This window comes from Triticum aestivum, chromosome 1D (genome assembly GCF_018294505.1).
Source record: "Triticum aestivum cultivar Chinese Spring chromosome 1D, IWGSC CS RefSeq v2.1, whole genome shotgun sequence".
Lineage (NCBI taxonomy): Eukaryota > Viridiplantae > Streptophyta > Magnoliopsida > Poales > Poaceae > Triticum > Triticum aestivum.
The window spans coordinates 103495059-103503466 of NC_057796.1; positions in this window are offsets into that span (position 1 = coordinate 103495059).

Sequence of the window (8408 nt, forward strand, 5' to 3'; positions counted from 1 at the left end):
AGGTTCGGGCCCTCTCGATGGAGGCAATACCCTACTTCCTGTTTGATTGATCTTGATGATATGAGTATTACAAGAGTTGATCTACCACGAGATCGTGGAGGCTAAACCCTAGAAGCTAGCCTATGATTATGATTGTTGTTGTCCTACGGACTAAACCCTCCGGTTTATATAGACACCGGAGGGGGCTAGGGTTACACAGAGTCGGTTACAAGGGAGGAGATCTGCATATCCGAATTGCCAAGCTTGCCTTCCATGCAAAGGAGAGTCCCACCCGGACACGGGACGAAGTCTTCAATATTGTATCTTCATAGTCCAACAGTCCGGCCAAAGTATATAGTCCGGCTGTCCGAGGACCCCCTAATCCAGGACTCCCTCAGTAGCCCCTGAACCAGGCTTCAATGACGATGAGTCCGGCGCGCGGATTGTCTTCGGCATTGCAAGGCGGGTTCCTTCTCCGAATACTCCATAGAAGATTTTGAACACAAGGATCGTGTCCGGCTCTGCAAAACAATTTCCACATACCACCGTAGAGAGTGCGATATTCCACAAATCCAATCTGCTGACAACTTTTCATAACGTGACATCACGCCACGACCCGGTCTTTATTTGAACCGTTTTCCTCAACCAGCTGCTGCACATGTTGCGAGGCGGTTTCCTTGGCACGTCTTGTCGAAGCAGAGATCGTGTCCCCTTATCACGGGATTCTCATCAATACGGGTATGGGTAACCCAACCGTGCCATCAATCACGGCGCTTGGGGAATAAGCGATTTTACGGGGCAAGTGGGGAGGCGCACAGTTTCTACCGCCTTTGTAAAGGGACAAGGATTCCTCTTTTTCACCCACGCCTTCTTCTTCCCCTGCCCATCCATTCCCGCGCACTCGAGCTCCAGCGCCCAAGTTCTCATCTTCTCCGCAAAGCCATTCCAAACATGTCCGGAGCGGGAGGCAAGTGGATGGTCTCCTCCGTTACGGAGGAGGACATTACGAAGCTCCAGGAAGCCGGATACCTAGCTGCAGACATCGCGCACCTGCTCCCAGACGCGGGGCAGATCGTCCCTACTCCAGAACCCCATGAGAGGGTTGTATTCCTCACCCACTTCGTCCGCGGACTGGGATTTCCCCTCCACCCATTTGTCCGCGGGCTCATATTCTACTACGGGCTGGACTTCCATGATCTGGCCCCCAATTTCATCCTCATCATCTCGGCGTTTATCGTCGTGTGCGAGGCCTTCCTCCGCATCAAGCCCCACTTCGGCCTGTGGCTGAAGACCTTCAACATGAAACCGAAGGTGGTGGTCGGCCAGCAAGCGGAGTGTGGAGGCGCCATGGTAGGCAAAATGCCCAACGTCACCTGGCTCGAAGGCTCCTATGTGGAGACCGTGAAGGGGTGGCAATCGGGGTGGTTCTACACACCGAGCCGCGCAACACCAACTGGGTGGCGGCCCCCGAATTTTGATCCGGCATCCCCATGCGGCTCACCTCCTGGAAAGAGAAGGGCCTATTCTGGGGTTCATCGGTGGAGCTGACCAGACTCCAGAGTTGTGTCAAAAATATGATAAGCAAGAAAATCAAGCTTGTCAACGTGGTCCAGGTCATGCTCTTCCGCCGGATCCTTCCGTGTCAAAGACGGGCATTCAATATGTGGGAGTTCGACCCGACCAAGCACCAGACGCTGCGAGAGCTTTTCGACACGACGCACAAAGACGTCTGGAAGGTGTTGTTCAAGGCCGCCGAGGTACCTCCTCCCCTTACCGAGGATCGCGGACTCAGCGCAAAGCGCCCTGCCAATCCAGTAAGCTCTTTATATCTCACAAGATGTTCCTTTCCCCAGTATAATCGTGTGAGGGATCTGAGTCTCCATGCCATTTTAACAGGACTCGGTAGCGACAGCGGAGCGGATCGATTGTCCAGCCCCACTGCCCGAAGATCCAGCAAAGGCTCGCTTAACGGAGATGCTGGTTCCGGCGCCCTATGAGGCGCCGGAGAAGAAGGCCAAGAAGAAGGCCGCGGGGACCAGGAAAGGTCTCCGGCGCAAGGTTGTATCGGACTCATCGTCCGAAAACACCGAGGCGCACTCTGTTGGGGAACGTAGCAGAAATTCAAAATTTTCTACGCATCACCAAGATCAATCTATGGAGTAATCTAGCAATGAGGGGAAGGGGAGTGCATCTACATACCATTGTAGATCGCGATGCGGAAGCGTTGCAAGAACGCGGATGAAGGAGTCGTACTCGTAGCGATTCAGATCGCGGTTGATTCCGATCTAAGCACCGAAGAACGGTGCCTCCGCGTTCAACACACGTGCAGCCCGGTGACGTCTCCCTCGCCTTGATCCAGCAAGGAGAGAGGGAGAGGTTGGGGAAGACTCCGTCCAGCAGCAGCACAACGACGTGGTGGTGATGGAGGAGCGTGGCAATCCTGCAGGGCTTCGCCAAGCACCGCAAGAGACGAGGAGGGAGAGGGGTAGGGCTGCGCTATGAGCGAGATGTTCTCCTGTTTATGGCAGCTCCAAAACCCCCACTATATATAGGGGAGGGGGAGGGGCTGCGCCCCCATCTAGGGTTCCCCCCCAAGGGGTGCGGCCAGCCCTAGATGGGACTTGGGGGGCGGCCAAGGGGGGAGAGAGGGGGGCGCACCACTAGGTGGGCCTTAGGCCCATCTGAGCCTAGGGTTTCCCCCTTCCCCCTTCCTGCGCCCTGGGCCCCTTGTGGGAGGCGCACCAGCCCACCTAGGGGCTGGTACCTTCCCACACTTGGCCCACGCAGCCCTCTGGGGCCGGTGGCCCCACCTGGTGGACCCCCGGGACCCTCCCGGTGGTCCCGGTACGTTACCGATAGCACCCGAAACTTTTCCGGTGACCAAAACAGGACTTCCCATATATAAATCTTTACCTCCGGACCATTCCGGAACTCCTCGTGACGTCCGGGATCTCATACGGGACTCCGAAAAACATTCGGTAACCACATATATCTATTCCCTATAACCCTAGCGTCATCGAACCTTAAGTGTGTAGACCCTACGGGTTCGGGAACCAAGCAGACATGACCGAGACGTTCTCCGGCCAATAACCAACAGCGGGATCTGGATACCCATGTTGGCTCCCACATGTTCCACGATGATCTCATCGGATGAACCACGATGTCGGGGATTCAATCAATCCCGTATACAATTCCCTTTGTCTATCGGTATGTTACTTGCCCGAGATTCGATCGTCGGTATCCCGATACCTTGTTCAATCTCGTTACCGGCAAGTCTCTTTACTCGTTCCGTAACACATCATCCCGTGATCAACCCTTGGTCACATTGTGCACATTATGATGATGTCCTACCGAGTGGGCCCAGAGATACCTCTCCGTTTACACGGAGTGACAAATCCCAGTCTCGATTCGTGCCAACCCAACAGACACTTTCGGAGATACCTGTAGTGCACCTTTATAGCCACCCAGTTACGTTGTGACGTTTGGTACACCCAAAGAATTCCTACGGTATCCGGGAGTTGCACAATCTCATGGTCTAAGGAAATGATACTTGACATTAGAAAAGCTCTGAGCAAACGAACTACACGATCTTGTGCTAGGCTTAGGATTGGGTCTTGTCCATCACATGATTCTCCTAATGATGTGATCCCGTTATCAACGACATCCAATGTCCATGGTCAGGAAACCGTAACCATCTATTGATCAACGAGCTAGTCAACTAGAGGCTTACTAGGGACATGGTGTTGTCTATGTATCCACACATGTATTTGAGTTTCCTATCAATACAATTCTAGCATGGATAATAAATGATTATCATGAACAAGGAAATATAATAATAATAACCAATTTATTATTGCCTCTAGGGCATATTTCCAACAGTCTCCCACTTGCACTAGAGTCAATAATCTAGTTCACATCACCATGTGATTAACACTCACAGGTCACATCACCATGTGACCAACATCTAAAGAGTTTACTAGAGTCAACAATCTAGTTCACATCACTATGTGATTAACACTCAATGAGTTCTAGTTTGATCATGTTATGCTTGTGAGAGAGGTTATTAGTCAACGTGTCTGAACCTTTCAGATCCGTGTGTGCTTTACGAATATCTATGTCATCTTTGGATGCCACCACGCGCTACTTGGAGCCATTTCAAATAACTGCTCTACTATACGAATCCGGTTTACTACTCAGGGTCATCCGGATTTAGTGTCAAAGTTCGCATCGACGTAACCCTTTACGACGAACTCCTTTTCACCTCCATAGTCGAGAAAATCCTTAGTCCACTAGATACTAAGGATAAGTTCGACCGCTGTCATGTGATCCATTCCCGGATCACTATTGTACCCCTTGACCAACTCATGGCAAGGCACACTTTATGTGCGGTACACAACATAGCATACTGTAGAGCCTACGTCTAAAGCATAGGGGACGACCTTCGTCCTTTTTCTCTCTTCTGCTATGGTCAGGTCTTGAGTCTTACTCAATACTCACACCTTGTAACACAGCCAAGAACTCCTTCTTTGCTGATCTATTTTGAACTCCTTCAAAAACTTGTCACGGTATGTATTCATTTGAAAGTATCATCAGGCGTCTTGATCTATCTCTATAGATCTTGATGCCCAATATGTAAGCAGCTTTATCCAGGTCTTCCTTTGAAAAACTCCTTTCAAACAACCCTTTATGCTTTCCAGAAATTTTACATCATTTCGGATCAACAATATGTCATTCACATATACTTATCAGAAATGTCGTAGCGCTCCCACTCACTTTATTGTAAATACAAGTTTCTAACAAACTTTGTATAAACCCAAAAACTTTGATCACTCCATCAAAGCGTATATTCTGACTCCGAGATGCTTGCTCCAGCCCATGGAAGGATCGCTGGAGCTAGCATACCTTTTAGCATCCTTAGGATCGACAAAACCTTTCTGATTGTATCACATACAACCTTTCCTTACGAAAACTGGTAAGGAAACTTGTTTTGACATCCATCTGCCAGATTTCATAAATGCAGCTAATGCTAACATGATTCCGACGGACTTAAGCATCGCTACGGATGAGAAAATCTCATCGTAGTCAACTCCTTGAACTTGTGAAAACACTCTTTGCCACAAGTCGAGCTTCATAGACGGTAACCTTACCGTCCACGTCCGTCTTCTTCTTAAAGATCCATTTATCTCAATGGCTTGCCGATCATCGGGCAAGTTCACCAAAGTCCATGCTTTGTTCTGATACATGGATCCTATCTCGGATTTCATGGCTTCTAACCATTTGTCGGAATATGGGCCCACCATCGCTTCTCCATAGCTCGTAGGTTCATTGTTGTCTAGCAACATGACTTCCAAGACAGGATCACGTACTACTCTGAAGTAGCACGCATCCTCGTCGTCCTACGAGGTTTGGTAGTGACTTGATCTGAAGTTTCATGATCACTATCATAAGCTTCCACTTCAATTGGTGTAGGTGCCACAGGAACAACTTCCTGTGCCCTGCTACACACTAGTTGAAGTCATGGTTCAATAACCTCATCAAGTCTCCACCATCCTCCCACTCAATTCTTTCGAGAGAAACTTTTCCTCGAGAAAGGACCCGTTTCTAGAAGCAATTACTTTTGCTTCCAGATCTGAAATAGGAGGTATACCCAACTGTTTTGGGTATTCTATGAAGATGCATTTATCCGCTTTGGGTTCGAGCTTATCAGCCTGAAACTTTTTCACATAAGCATCACAGCCCCAAACTTTTAAGAAACGACAACTTAGGTTTATCTAAACGGTGTCGTCTCAACGGAATTGCGTGGTGCCCCTTTTTAGAGTGAATGCGGTTGTCTCTAATGCCTAACCCATAAACGATAGTGGTAATTCGATAAGAGACATCATGGTATGCACCATATCCAATAGGGTGCAGTTATGATGTTCGGACACACCATCACACTGTGGCGTTCCAGGCGGTATTAATTGTGAAACACTTTCCACAATGTCTTAATTGTGTGCCAAACTCGTAACTCAGATATCTCTATGATCATATCATAGACATTTTATCCTGTTGTCACGACGATCTTCAACTTCACTCTGAAATTACTTGAACCTTTCAATAATTCAGACTTATGTTTCATCAAGTAAATATTCTCAGCATCTACTCAAATCATCTGTGAAGTAAGAACATATCGATATCCACTGCGTGCCTCAGCACTCATTGGACTGCACACATCAAATGTATTACTTCCAACAAGTTGCTCTCTTGTTCCATCTTACTGAAAACGAGGCCTTTCAGTCATCTTGCCCATGTGGTATGATTTGCATGTCTCAAGTGATTCAAAATCAACTGAGTCCAAACGATCCATCTGCATGGAGTTTCTTCATGCGTTCTATACCAATATGACTCAAATGGCAGTGCCACAAGTATGTGGTACTATCATTACTATTTTATATTTTTTTGGCACGAACATGTGTATCACTGCGATCGAGATTCATTTTAGGTGCAAGACCATTGAAGGTATTATTCAAATAAACAGAGTAACCATTATTCTCCTTAAATGAATAACCGTATTGCGATAAACATAATCCAATCATGTTTATGCTCAACGCAAACACCAAATAACAATTATTTAGGTTTAACACCAATCTCGATGGTAGAGGGAGCATGCGATGCTTGATCACATCAACCTTGGAAACACTTCCAACACATATCGTCATCTCACCTTTAGCTAGTCTCTGTTTATTCCGCAGCTTTTATTTTGAGTTACTAACACTTAGCAACCGAACCGGTATCTAATACCTTGGTGCTGCTAGGAGTACTAGTAAAGTATACATTCATATAATGTATATCCAATATACTTCTGTCGACCTTGCCTGCCTTCTCATCTACCAAGTATCTAGGGTAGTTCTGCTTCAGTGACCGTTCCCCTCATTACAGAAGCACTTAGTCTCGGGTTTGGGTTCAACCTTGGGATTCTTCACTAGAGCAGCAAATGATTTGTTGTTTCATGAAGTATCCCTTTTGCCCTTGCCCTTCTAGAAACTAGTGGTTTTACTAACCATCAACAATTGATGCTCCTTCTTGATTTCTACTTTCGCGGTGTCAAACATCGCGAGTTGCTCAAGGATCATCATGTCTATCCCTGATATGTTATAGTTCATCACGAAGCTCTAATAGCTTGGTGGCAGTGACTATGGAGAACCATCACTATCTCATCTGGAAGATTAACTCCCACTCGATTCAAGCGATTGTGGTACTCAGACAATCTGAGCACATGCTCAACGATTGAGCTTTTCTCCCTTAGTTTGCAGGCTTAAGAAACTTGTCAGGGGTCTCATACCTCTTGACGTGGGCACTAGTCTGAAATCCCAATTTCAGTCTTCGGAACATCTCATATGTTTTGTGACGTTTCAAAAACGTCTTTGGTGCCACAATTCTAAAGCGTTAGCATTACGCACTGAACTATCACGTAGTCATCAAAACGTGTATGTCAGATGTTTCGCAACATCTACAGACAACGCTGAGGTTCAGCACACCGAGCGGTGCATTAAGGACATAAGCCTTCTGTGCAGCAATGAGGACAATCCTCAGTTTACGGACCCAGTCCGCATAATTGCTACTATCAACTTTCAACTAAATTTTTCTCTAGGAACATATCTTAAACAGTAGAACTAAAGCGTAAGCTATGACATAATTTTCAAAGACCTTTTGACTATGTTCATGATAATTAAGTTCATCTAATTATTTAATGAACTCCCACTCAGATAGACATCCCTCTAGTCATCTAAGTGATACATGATCCGAGTCAAACTAGGCCGTGTCCGATCATCACGTGAGACGGACTAGTCATCATCGGTGAACATCTCCATGTTGATCGCATCTACTATACGACTCATGTTCGACCTTTCGATCTCTTGTGTTCCGAGGCCATGTCTGTACATGCTAGGCTCGTCAAGTCAACCTAAGTGTTTCGCATGTGTTCCGAGGCCATGTCTGTACATGCTAGGCTCGTCAACACCCGTTGTATTCGGACGTTAGAATCTATCACACCCGATCATCACGTGGTGCTTCGAAACAACGAACCTTCGCAACGGTGCACAGTTAGGGGGAACACGTCTCTTGAAATTTTAGTGAGGGATCGTCTTATTTATGCTACCGTCGTTCTAAGCAAATAAGATGTAAACATGACAAACATCACATGCAAATCATAAAGTGACGTGATATGGCCAATATCATCTTGCGCCTTTGATCTCCATCTTCGAGGCGCGGCATGATCACCTTCGTCACCGGCATGACACCATGTCCATCATCATGATCTCCATCATCGTGTCTTCATGAAGTTGTCTCGCCAACTATTACTTCTACTACTATGGCTAACGGTTAGCAATAAAGTAAAGTAATTACATGGCGTTTTCATTGACACGCAGGTCATACAATAAATTAAGACA